Raw genomic sequence first — 14,603 nt, 5'->3', positions numbered from 1 at the left:
ATTACTTTGATGCTCTCATCCTGAAGGCACCCATTCACTGCACAAGATCCAAGCGATGAGATGTAATGCTAAATTTCTCCCAATCTGTTCTAGTGAAGGAGCGTTAGAACAGATTTATATCTTGCATTTCTGAGAAAAACTTTCCCTTTAAATTTAAGCAGTGTCTGTTAGTTATGAGGAAAGGTAATGTTGCCTTTCACTCTCGTCCAATCCATTTCCACGGACTGGCCCTCTCTTATCTATACAACTAAGAGCAGGAGCTATCCTCAGTTTAAACTAAAACACATCTAATCTTGCATATTATGAATTTACAAGCTTTTGCGATACAAACACGTAATATGTTTGTGATATGTGTCACATTGCTATTAATCATTACATCTCCTGGTATGTGGACATACACCTGCCGCACGCGATTATAAAGCGAACGGCATTGTGATTCTAATGATACAAATGCAAACATGTTGTCTGCAACATCGCAGCATAAGCAGCATTAGCTAATCAGTCCTTTGGGCATCGCTGGCTCATTTAATGATGGCAGAACAATGGTGCGTTGACCCTTGAGCCCACTCTCTTCTAATCAACATGCCACATATAAACACACTATACACCAGATAAAGCACTTAAGCAAATGGTTCAGGCTGTATAGATCTCATTCACACAGGATTTATCTGTCTCACTGAAGCAGTATTTAGGGGATAAAATCCCCAATCGCATCTGGAGGGTTGAGAGAGTGCACTTGTGGTGACACCAGAGAGACAACCTGATCATTCAGAATTATCTAAGATGAGCATACATATTTAAAAAAAAAAACAGCTGAACAAAGACTCAGCAGTAAGTAGCTCACGAGGACACTGACTTCAGCCTGTTTCGCACATTCTGCGTCTACAGCAAGTGGACATTATGGACACGCTTTCACACTGACAGCGCTTAGCTCGAAATAAAGTGATTTTTACATCGCGTTTTCCTTTTAATAAAGTCTAAAGTGTTTAAAATGGTTGGTGTGCAATTAGGAAATGAAGAGGTTAATGTGTTAAAATAAAATAAAATAGAAACAACATAAAAATCCATCAACGCCTATAATGCTAATAAATAAATAGATCCAATCTGCATTTGAAACATGTATGTGCTGTGGAATCTCGATCCTGACTGAACTGCATTTACGTTTTATACGCATCTCCAGTGCGATAAGGGCTCCGATCATACTTTTATACTTGCAAATGGCTGAATTTAAGACTAGGGGATCATACGCATTTTAGCCTTTCTTGCTTTTCCTTTCTTGACGATCCACTCAGTGTGGAAGCTGAAATGAAGACAACGTAAACGTTTATAGCGCTCTCTTTAGGAAGAAAAATCTTAAGCAGGTCAAATATTTTTATAATCGGATACTGAATGATACAAATTCATAAAATAGCTCAGTTATTGAGAGAGCACAATAAAGAGTAAAACGTGATACTGCACTAAAATAGCAACATTTTTGTGTATTTTACGTGCTATTTATACACAGAAACTGACTTGCATATGATAAACATGTTTGACATCTATATGACACACAGTTTTTGCGTGCATACCATACGCATTTTGTTGATGTGCATATAATACACATTTCGGAGTACAGATAATACGTATCTACCCCACACCCCTAAACCTACCAGTCGTGGAGAAGTGCACACGTCTAAGAGATATTAAGAAAAATAAGTAACGATATGAAAATTCATCCTGCTTTTTTGGTAGATGCATGTTTGTGTGTTTTGTAATTTTTTTCCTTGTGCCATTTTTCGTCCAGTAAAATGACAGGCTTCTCTCTGGTGGACTTCACGTGAGAGGCAACACAGATGTGAGTGTGAATGCTACAACCTTGTTAGAACTACACGCTGCAGATGCAGGACGCATAAAACAGGCCTCACGAAGCACTTCATGTTTGTGTATTGAGGTCCTCAGGGTCATTTTCGATTACAAAAATGCCTCACAGCAACATAAACAATCGATTTTGGTTCAACAAGAACGTAAGCAAAAAACCTCTCCTCGGTTTAATAATCACCGCGTGTGCAAACTGTAAAAAAAGCAAACCGTATTGCAAATATAAACATTTCTGTCACTGTCACAATGCAAAGGTTCTCCCAAGGGGCTCAAGGTGCAATTCAGGTTTAGATATCGTAAAAACAAGCGGGTCGAACTGTAAAAGAAACGCTCATTCAGCGTTGTTCTCTGTGGTGGATGCAGTGGTCGCAGTGGCTTTAGCTACTGTCGCTGCCAGTCTGCTTACTGAAGCTCCCTGATCGAGCTCCTCTGACTCCTCCCCCTCTGCTTCCTGCAGGGCGTGTCTGTGTGGTGGGCGGAGCCGGGATCTGTGTCTGTAGGGGTAGAGGAAGAGGGCGGGGTCAGGCATGGCCATCGGCTCCTCGGGGCCCGTCACCCTCTCGCGCGGCACACACTCTCTGGCGCGTTCGGTGCGGAGGTTCGAGGAGGGCCGGCTCGAGCTCCGCCGTTTGGGTTTGACGGCGGGTCGGGCTGCTGGCGCTGGCCTGAGGAGAAGGGTGGACGGGAGGCTTGTCGGCGCCGGGCTGAGCCGGCCTCCTGCGTTGCTGCTGCTTCTGCTGCTGGAGTTTCTGCTTGGCCGAATGCAGCTGGAAGGACAGGTACGCAGCCGCCTCCGTCTGCTTCTGCAGCTCGGTGTTGAGCGCAGTGGTCCTGTGGCTGCGCTGTTTTAATTCCTCCAGGAAACGAGCGCTCTTTTCCTTCAGACTGGCGCGGAGAGCACCCACCAGGACCGACTTCTGACTCAGCTCCCAGCGCAGATCACTCTGGATCTGCTGCTGCTCCTGCAGATGCTCCTCCACCTCTAGACAATGAGCTTCCATCTGCTCCTCTTCCTCTTTCACCTCTGGAATACATATAGAACTCGATTCAGTGTAATTAATGATTCAATAAACCACAGACATGTTCTGTAATTGTTAGGAAATGACAGTAATGGCATGACTGTTTTAAGGTCATCTTGAGCAACTTTAATTGTCTTACGAAACCCCAAGAGAATAAAATGCTGTATTGATAATATATTGCAGTATAATACAATATACTATATTGTACAAATATAATTTAAATAATACTAAAATATTGTGTGACATACTTAAACATAAAAAACAATGCTTGTAAATGTTTGACATTGTAAAGTGTTTTAAATGTTTTTGAATATGGTCTCTTATGCATACCAAGTAATAATGTGTAATAAAATGTATTTTATAATGTAATTTCACATAACCACATAATCCTCAGAAATCATTCTAATATGCTGATTTGCTGCTCAAGAAATATTTATTATAATTAACAATGTTAAAAACAGTTTTGCTGCTTAAAATTTTTGTGAAAACCGTCACCCTGTAATGTATGTAATGTTAAAAACAACAACAACATTTATTTGAAATGGAAAACATTCATAAAAAACATGTATGTCTTCACTATCGCTTTTGATTACTTTAATGCATCCATGCTGGAAAAAGTATTCATGTATTAAAAAAACTGTAACTTGTGTAAAACCTGTAATTAAAACATTTGATATACGCACTTTTGAGAACTCTTAAATAGCTGATCTTGTTTGGTGGGTTCAAGTCATAATTAAGGGATCAAACCCCTCTTTAAATTATTCACATCTAGAGTTCATCCCATGTTTTAAATGCAGCTTAAACATAAACTAGAGAAAGTGAAGAAGCTAAGAACACCACACTCTCTACAATACAAATGAGTGTGTGATCTCGTGCATGATTCACCTTGTGATATGAAAACAGGCATGACTAATATGTATGTACAAGCCCTTACGCATAAAATCTGATTTAGCCAGTAAAAGCAAATTTCTAACAAATCTGCGACGATCTAAAAGGTAATTGGATGTGGGAGAGAAAGTAGACAAAAGGCTCTTCCGTGCCCAAGGATTACAGATTCACTGAGCAAATCCAAATCAACTAATCTCAACTCTGGTCTGGCTACTGGCAGGGTGTGCCATCTGTTCAGGGTTATCAGACACATTAAATGTCTAGGACAAGACCTCCCTGAGCATGCTTGACTACCGTGACCACAAAGCATAGAGCAAATGTGAAGTAAATCGCCAACACACATAAAAATGCACGTTACAAAACGTGCGTGCTAAATGAATTAAAGTAAAGATATACTGCACTATTAACGAATTTTAAATCTCTTTTATAACTGTAAATTCCACGTAGCTGGAATTAAGAGTAAAAAAATGCTATAGAATTAAGTACCACCATATAAGATGAGCTAAAATCAACCAGACGAAGCATAAAACATGTGTTTTCCAGTTGAAAGCATTTTACGCTTCCATTAATGTCATTTCTTTCAGATAAAGAGACTGAAAGTGAGTTAGAGGAATCTGTGTCAGGCGCCTACACCTGATCCACCTGAACCTGATGACCTGGTGCTATGAGCTCAGCATCTTCCCCTCATTTCTGTCTCTCGCTTTCAACACAGTTCTGTCTATAAGCTTGCCCAGAATGTCCCGAATTCACAGTCAGCCTATCAGTCCCACCCCATGTGTCCAGACTGAGATGAGCTCATAATGTGACTATAGAAAATGCTGTGTTATCCGATCCTGATCTGATCTGTCCACTGTTCCTCGTTGAGTTCACTCTTTGCTGCCTCTGACTCTTTTAATAGAATGTGTAATGAAACTGAGATGTCGACAACAATCAGTTGACAAAGGCATTCGTGCAGATAAGGAGCGACAGACATCCAAAAAAGATGAGGACTGTTCATTTAATACTCACACTGTGCAAGCAATATGCTTGTAAATTATGAAATCATTTCCTCCATCAAACAGTGTTCGCTCCTTTGGGATTCTTTGAAGTTTAAACTAACACATCCAAAACATGCTGATGTTTGATCTCAGATGAATAATCATTCACAGCAAAGAAGTATTACATTGTAAGCAGGCTTAGCTAGTCACGGCTGACAGCATCAGTTAACATGCCCTGTTTCTATTTTTGCGTTATTTCAACATTTTTTCTGTTAGTGGGAAATAAAATAAGTTCATTTCAATATGAAATTTTGAAATTCTGAACGTACTTTTTAGCATGTGTATTTTTGAATGACCGCATGTTACACCGTTTCATCAGTAGGTGGCGACATAAGTGAATAATTTAATTACTCAATCAACACAATAATTATTCAGTGCTACATATGTGTTTTTCAGCAGCAACGTAAAGCATTATTATACATTTGTTTGGAATTATCTTTGCTGATAGAGCACAAATACGCAAAATTAAATTCATGGTTTAAATTAACATTTTTAAAGTTCCCCTTTTTGTGCATATCGCTCTCTCTCTCTCTCTCTCTCTCTCTCTATATATATATATATATATATGATTCTTTAATAAAAAGTTACAAACAAAAATTCTAACCAATGGCAATTTTTTTATGTTAGTATGCTCTTATTGTCACGATCATAAGATTAGTAAATAATTGCTCATTCACACAATTCAATTTTAAAACTCCCCACCAGTAATCATAATTGAAAAATCTTTTTCCCCACTCCCATTCTCAGTTTTCTTGTGCTATTCCTCTCTGTCTCCTTGCCCAACTTTGTCTCAGCAAAAAAACAAGCTGTAATTGGACACCCCACTGGGACTGTGCAGCAAGAGCAGAGGAAAACGCAGGCAGGATCAATTTGTGGGAGGATGAGGCTGCGTTGGTCTGGAGGAGAGAGGGGATGACCTGCAGTATGAAGACAGGCCGTCGACTGCTTCACAGTGAGTGGACTCTATAGTGCGACTGGATGGCTTTATTAGACAGTCGTTTAAAAACATTTGCCTCAAATCTAATCACTGGAATTTAGAAGATTATATGGAATAGCAACAACAAACCAAAAACAGCGTCAGAGTGGATAGTTTCATTTATGATCAGAGTCACTATGATGTATCCATGCTTGCCAAAGTCTTTCAAATGTGTTCACAAATATCAGTACCTCCATATAACCTAGATACTAGATGCTCCTGTATTAAACAGACCCTCTGCTGCTGCTGCTGTGTACAACTGAACACCCGTGCTAAAAATACTAAAGCTCTGCTCACAAATACATGAAACAAAATTTTTTGGAAGGAAACGGAGCTCACCTGCTTCAGTCCTGCCTGGGGGCTTCATGTTGAGTTCCTGTGTGAGTTCTGTGAACGATAGACAGACACTGTTATTTTTAAGCTTTTCTCCCCTTGGTTAAAACATTTTGAAAACAGTACTTCAAGAATTATTATAGATCACAGTGCACATCCTAAATAAGTATTAGGTTTGAATTTATGTGAATTGTTTAGTGTAAAAAATGTCCTACCTACATTTTGCATTTCATTTGGACATGCATCAGCAATAAGAAGTAAAATATATGCTTTATAAATAATTGATAAATATTATAAATAATTGAATGAGTAGAATTAAATAAATACATTTATTTAGCAAATGATGCTTTCAAATAGATCAAAAACGACAGCATATATATTTATGACATTACAAAAAAATTTTAAGCTGTTCTTTTGAATTTTCTATTCATTATAAAATCGTGAAAAAATATGGTTTGCACAACAACATTAAGCAGAACAACTGCTTTCAATAATAAGCGTTTCTTCAGCACCAAATCAACATGAGCATTGCCATCACATCTATTACTTTTTAAAACATATTAAGATTGATTTAAAAACTACAACTGAAAAAATATTCTAAACTGAAAAAGAATTTACTAAAATGTTTTAAGGTAAGTGTTTGCAATCAATATTTTAGTATAAACAAATTGAATAAACAAATTCTGCTGAAAATTAGTCAACTACATTTATTTATTTAAATCTATTTAAATAAATGTACTGCAATTACTTACAGTATTTAGAATAAGTGTTGAATATGACTTAAAAACATTTTACTGACCCCAACCTTTTTAACTGTATATATTTTCTGTGTTTGCAGACACTGAGAGGCTTTAAACTAGCATGATTTGTTGCTCTACAGGACAGAAGAGTAAAAGATGAATATGCAGTGTGCTGGTTGTTTTGCCCCTAGCTGGCTCAGCACATTTCCAGCTATGTTCAGGTAGAAGGCCATGTCCTATATTACTGAGAGGGGAAAACACAAACCCTGCACTGACAGGAAGCTATTGACCCGTGGTTCTCTCTGTGCAGCCTGTGCCATCAAAGAGAGCAACGTAACCCTGTTCTTCTCTGCACAGGATCTGCATGGATCTAGGGCATGGCAACTCAATTACATACGACGTGGAACGACATGGAATTAGGTGCAATGATGAGCGAAATGTTGCTTAATTCAATAATGCGTGTTGTTTCATGCGCGTACAACAACTGAGAATATCAAATGCAGGTGGCTGCACTGTCGTAATGGTGGTGACACACACCTGTACAGCGTTTCTGGAGGACAGGATCTCCAGATGTAGTCCATGTAGCAGAGACAGCTGCTCCTGTCTAAGGAACACAATGCTCCTCTCCACACTCTCCACCTGCCGCTCCAGCGAGACCACCTGTGACCCCTTTAACAAATAAAACAGGAATATTTCCAGTAGCTTGCATAACAGTACATTTCCAGCATTCCTACAGTTTGATGTTTCTCTATTTATATCAGGGCATCTGTTTTCTTTCCTCCATGATTGCTATCATCAGAGTGGAGTACATTATAAAACATTTTGGTGAAATATTTTGTGTTTTGCAGTACAACATATTCAACTGAAAATGTTGAACAAGGCCCTGGAATAAAAGGGGTCCACTAAGGTCCTATAGCAGTGGTTCCCAATCCTGGTTCTGAAGTACCACCAACACATATGGCACACAAATATCTGAGGTCTTGAAGGTTAAGTTGTATTAACAACACTGTTCCAGAAAAGTGTGTTCAAGCGCATTTATGGAGGGCCATTTCCTAAACCTGGGAGTAGTCTATGTTGGCTGTGCGCTCTGCAAGGACAGTCTGGTGCTTCTGACTCACAACTGTTTTTTTTTTTTTTTATTAAAAGAATCTGCTGCTTACATTTCAAATTTTTCTGCTCACAAATGCAGATAGTGTTATGTTTACATGGCACGATGCAACGAACACGTAAAAAAAATTACTGATAATCAGTAAATTGTCTCTACACTGGATGCAATGCCTAGTTTGTAATATGTTTTTATTGTTTTGGTGTAATAGCACTGGGAAGCTTCATCACGTTATGATAAGGGGCGTAACATTTCCGCCAAAGCTTGGAGGTATTTTCGGCTAGTCACAACACACTGGATAGCTGGCCAATCAGAGCACACCTTGCTTTTTTAGAACGATGAGCTTTGTACAAATCAACCCATTTCGTAAGGCGGAGCTTAGAGGAGAAACAGCATGTACAGTATGTGGAAATGTGCTTATTGAAACTGAAACCGCATAAACATCAAATACACTAAATTATTTTCTTTTTAGCAACATCATATGTCCGTTTAACTGATGAGTTGAATCAAGTGTGTTTGACCAGGAAGACATCTACACTTCAGAAGGGTCAGGATTGGGAACCATTGTCCTGTAGCAGAGACTTTACATTTGGCATCCATACCAGTTCGGTCCGGGGCTCCGTGAATTTTAGCAGTAGTTCTGCTGAAATATACACTGGTTCAGCAAATCAATGGGGCTTTGAAATATCCCCAACAAACAAGACAAAAAAAGCGATACTGAAATGCAAGATGTTGTGCAAAAAATATATAATGTTGCAGTAACTAATATATTATATCCTAATAATACTAAAATATTATTCTAGGCAGCCAGTTATACAATTGGTCACATAAACTTTGAGTTGTTAATTTCATATTAATAAATAATTTCATAATTTACTTGCTTTAAATGTATGCACAGCAAAGTACATCAAAGACAAAGGAAAAATGCACGTTATTATTAAAAATAAATAAATAAATATATATATATATATATATATATATATATATATATATATATATATATATTTTTTTTTTTTTTTTATATCTTCTTTTACCCGTACGACCCTTTAAAAATTACTTGATGGTGAACAGCAATAACATTTTTGACTTGAATAAAACCAGTTATTTGGTTGTTAAACACATTTTACGTTTGATCAAATTGGCCTGTTTTATTTTATAACGTTTACAATTTAACATATATTTTTTTAATATAATTTTTATCGATCGTTTGAACATTTTATTTTACTTGCTCTTAAGCGACACAAACGAAACTTCTGAACGCTATTACGCTCATTATAAACACCCGCAGATGTTAATAGACACGATTCATGCTCGCAGACACATTATGTAATACTACATCCCTCTGTAAAATATTTCAGCGTCAATAAGCTCCCGATTAGTCACTCTTTCCCGCTACAACATGGCCTTTGATATCACTGCGCACAACGTTGTCAACACTCACCGTATTTTCCATCAGCGCGGCTTTTATCACAGTATCCGACAGATGAGGCGTTATAACGGAGAGAATGAACGCGCTCCTTCACTTCCACATCTCTGCCCTTCAAAGAACCAACCCGTGAACATATAGGATGACGACATCTTTAAAAAGATCAATACACATCTCGAAGGAAGACTTAAAGACGGCTCTGAACAGCGGCGGAGCTTTCGAGCGAAAGGCGAAATGTCAGTCGCCAGTAATCTTGGCCGGCGTGCAGTCGCCGTGCCCACAATGTCACGACCGATCAAAGCGATCCGACGTTTGGCTGGCGCGAGCGCGCTCGCGAGCCCCGCGTCCGCTGAACGGCGTCGTCCTCATCCTCGCGATGACAGGCGGCGAGGAAGCGGCTCCTTCAGCTCCGGCGCGGTGATGCAGCTGATGGAGGATCCCTCCGCTTCGTACGCGCGTCTCCAGCGGTTATGCGCGGTCGTACACTGAGCCGAGGAGCGAGGCTGTACCAAAATCTCTAAATAAACTCAGCTGGAAAGTACGGCTGAATTATACGTTTAGTTCTACTCCTCGAATTTGATTGGCTGAGCGAGCGTTCCAAGAACATGTCATTAGCATATGGACTGTTCTCTCTTTGTATGACTGGAACTGAGAGAGTAGCTATGCATAACAATTATTATATTTTTGGCTTATTATTTGTTGTTGTCATATAGTAGTCTATATATATACATTGTTAGAGCACAGGCTACGAGCAATAGGAAGTCGTTTAGAGCCTATTTACAGTTCCCTATAAACCCTCATTTTACTGTCAAGTCCACTACATTTTTGCAGTCTGTGCCTTGCGGTAAACTGCAGCTTTTAAAGTTGTTTAATGTTATATACACCATAAAGGTATTCATTTAAATAATAAAAAAGGACTAACATATTCTATTTTATTAAGTTTTCTTCCCAACTTCTCAAAACAATACTCTCAAATAAAGTGTTAATAACGTTTTATTTCCACGATTAACAATATAAAGGTCATATACAAATAATTTGATATTAATTACAAAACAATAATTCATCAATATATATATATATATATATATATATATATATATATATATATATATATACACACACTAATAGATAAAATTAGTTAAAAACTTAAAGATAAGGCTATAACTAAAACAGCAAGTGCTTAAAAAAGGAAAAAACTGCTCTTCTGGAGGAATGGGTATATATATATATATATATATATATATATATATATATATATATATATATATATATATATATATATATATATATATATATATATAGTATGTATGTATATATATATATATATATATATATATATATATATATATATATATATACACATATACATTTTATATATATATACATTTTATATATATACATTTTATATATATACACACATATACATATTCATACATATACAACCACACACACACACACACACACACACACATATATATATATATATCTTTCTCCAGCTGTGATTTTTTTTCTTTCTAATTATGGCTTTGGAAAACACTGCAATGCTCAAAACATCAGATGCACAATACAACAGTATCTTATCTTTCACCAAAAACAGTACAGAATTGCACTCTAAGCGACAACGCATTGCTGAAATGATCTTAAAAAAAATGACAAATCACAATGGTTTTCTCTCAAAAACTAACATTTACACATTTTCTTTTTTAAATACACTGAGATACCAGTTACTTCACAGAGGAAGCACATGTACAAGCACATATACTCAATATAAAGCTGCCAATAGTTAAAAAAACTAAATTAACTATTTCAGTGCACATTTATTTTCCTATATTTCGCTTGCTTTCAAGTTCCTGTAATAATTTTAATTTTTAATTTAATTTTAATCTTTTTAACTTCCTTAATTATTAATCTCTAGTAAACAGAAGATTATGAATAAACTTTCTGGTGCTTTGATAAAACTAGTTTTGTAGCTGGCGGGTGATGCTACATACGGTTACAATCGTCAACCTTCCCACTGGACAGACAGGCCGCTCTTGACTAAGATTCAGTTACAGTTAAATCAGAATTCAGTCTACAATCTCACTGCACTAGGCTAAACACAACACTAGGTTAAGGCTAAACAAATCAATGCCTATACTTTGGTGCATCTGACCAAGACCCTTCTTTGTTAACCACCAGCAAAATCACAACATCATTTTTTGAGACAGTGTTCCGTACCATTCATTTTTTTTTTTTTGCAGTTTGCTTTCAACCACAACAACAATATTAAGTACAAAAATAAATTACACAAATATACAAAATAAAATAAAATTACAAAGATTTATTTAGAAAAAAAAAGTTGAGCATATTTAAAACAATATAAGGGCTGCTTAATCATCGCCTCTCAATAAGTAGCCCTAAGCTAGATGAGAGTCTCTGTTGTGTGTGTGTGTGTAGGTGCCACCTACAGGCATGATTTGTGCAATGACAGGCCTGTCGGATCTCTAACCTCAAATGCATTGTTCTTTTTCATTATGAAAAAAGCCCCAAACCAAACAAACAAACCAAAAAACAAGAAAAGAGAGCAGGAAGTGTTTTAATCACTGATAGCCGCTGTGAAAGACTCAGCAATGAGATTCAGGATTCTCACTTAAAGGGCAACAGATCAACTGAGAGCAGTGGTATTCATCATAAAACTAGTCACGTTTAGCAAAATTAAATCAGACCCTATCCAGTAGTGAACTCTGAGCACACGCTGTTCATGGTGACTTCATTTGTTGTCACTAGTCAGCAGAGAGAAGGATTCCAACTAAAAATTATATCTAATGCCATCAGATTTAAAGAGACAGTTCAACCAAATATAAGATTATGTCATATGGCTTCAAAAGTTACAGTACGTTCATATTGTTTTGGAAAATGACAGCCTGTGTCATCATTCACCAACAATGTCTGGAAAAGCAGGCAGCGAGGGAACAAAAACATCTACGATTATGTTCACAGAAGAAATAACTTTTTCATTAGAAGTGAACTGTACATTTAAAAACTACATAAATTAGGAAGATACTGCTACAATGCACCAAAACTTACGCATATGTGTGTGTGTGTGTGTGTCTGTGAGTTCATTAGAACTTGATTTCCCCGCTTCATCTGGAAAAACAGATAACTCCACTTTTAACAATTTATGTTACTTCATTGTGCATTCCAATTAAGTTCAATCAAAATGCTGTCATGCTATTTAGTTTACAAATAACACACACACACACACACACACATTACATATATACACACATATATATGTGTGTGTGTGTGTTTGTATGCTATGTATGTGTTATTCATTTTTAAATTCTACATATACCAGTACTTATTTCAGCTGAATATTTGCTTGGCATTTAATACACAATGTATACATTACATGGGATAGCATATGATTTGATAAAGGTAAACAGATCAGTTCATTAGAACTCATAACGTTTTTAGTCATTGTATAAATCATGCAGGAGTATTTGTGCACAAAGGTTGCATGTGTAAATATATGTCATACCGTCCAGACATTTGTAAACCTGCTGACAAACAATAGCCATCATAAAAATCTTAAGCACAGCTTGAGTCTACATGGATGAAGTTAAAGCGACTAAGCGTTGTGATCTAGTCAGTGAAGTGTTATTGTTACAGGAATGAAGTCAGAAGGTTGAAAGGAGCTTTTTCTCCTAAAAAGTCTGGGATAATGGTTAAGCGTGGAAGGCGGATTTCGGTTGGAGCTGAATCTGGGTAGCAAGAGTTTTCTTCCTACATTTTCTTTTTCCCTTCTCTTTCCTCACTTCCCTTCTCAGCGGCTGGACTTCATGGAAGTCGCTTCTCATCAAGCGGCAAAAACAACCTGATGTTCATGACGGTCATGATGGCCAGACCCACGCTGCGATGGTGTAGCTGATCAGGGGATGAGGTCACGATTTAGCACCAGCCAGCGGGTCATCCCAGGCCAGAGTGTTGATCACGAAACACTCGTGGGTGCCGAGGTTTATCATGCTGTTGGCGAGTACAAAAGTACTTTGGCCAGGTTGGCCATGCACGACACTTGCCTCAAATGCAGAAAGATTGAATTGATCTCCTGTAGAGCCACCACAGCAAAACCACGTAACGACCAGGTCAACACAGATATCCCGAAACAGGTGATCACCTGCAAACAAAACAGATCGAGATGTTAACAGTAATGCATTTGCCAAGCAACATTTAAAAGCTTACTCATTTGTTATGGATAGAGGCCTAATTTTATAGCAGTGATTTGGCGTTAAAAACATCCTGATTGATTACAAACATGCTGCTTAAAGGGAATAGTTCACCCAAAATTGTGTTCTGTCATCATTTACTCACCCAAGAAGTAGTTACAAATCTGTATGAATGCTGAACATAAAGGAAAGATATTTTGAAGAAAGTTTGCTAGCCAGGCTGTTTTGGGTCACCATCGACTTCCATACCAGTAAAAACAAAATATACTGTAAGTAAGTGGTGACTAAAAGCAGCCTGATTTTCCACTATCTTCAAAATCTCTTCTTTATTAGCAGAACAAAGAAATACAACACAGATTTGGAACTACTCTTGGAGTAATCAGAAATGATGACAATATTCATTTTTGGGTGAACTATTCCACTATCAGTGTATGGGTCTGAAGATGGTGGAATAACTTCATAATGTCTTTTATTAGTGCATTCCTTTCCGTATAACCACATGTCATTCATAGCTCTCCAGTTCAGTTACAAGACAGAAAAATGTGAACAGAAACAGTTACTTTAACATTCAGTAACAGAAAGAGTCTGTGAGAATATTCAGTGCAACATCAGACAAAACATGAAGGCAGAGAAAGCATTAGGTTACTCAAGAACATGCCACTATTGAGGAAAATACTTTTTTTGCCTTTTTATTTGTATATTCTTAAGCACATTTGCGTGACCAGATATATTTTGAAGTTAAGTTCCTCCACACCTCAGTTTTGGAGTCTATTTTTAAATTGAATTGCAGTGAATAACGCATGCATACTCTATTTGATATTCTTTAAATTAATTTGGTAAAGCAGTTTTAAGATGTCATTTCACGCCAATCATTCATCTAGAGAAAGTAAATCAAATTTAAATAGGCCAGTTAAGAGCAGACTAACATGCTTAATTTCAGCAGCAACTCTTTGGATTTTGTCCATCTAATCTGCTGTGAGTGACGATAAACAAGTGGGCGTATGTTTTATATCGTCT

The 14,603-nt window shown here is 37.3% G+C and overlaps 1 pseudogene; it reads right to left on the bottom strand.

Moving 5' to 3' along the window:
• Window positions 1-1,828: 1,828 nt before the first annotated feature.
• Window positions 1,829-9,530, bottom strand: LOC122358527 (annotated as a pseudogene).
• Between the last annotated feature and the right edge of the window lie 5,073 nt (window positions 9,531-14,603).

The sequence above is a fragment of the Puntigrus tetrazona genome, chromosome 15, assembly GCF_018831695.1.
Source record: "Puntigrus tetrazona isolate hp1 chromosome 15, ASM1883169v1, whole genome shotgun sequence".
Lineage (NCBI taxonomy): Eukaryota > Metazoa > Chordata > Actinopteri > Cypriniformes > Cyprinidae > Puntigrus > Puntigrus tetrazona.
This window is presented reverse-complemented; position numbering and strand designations above follow the sequence as displayed.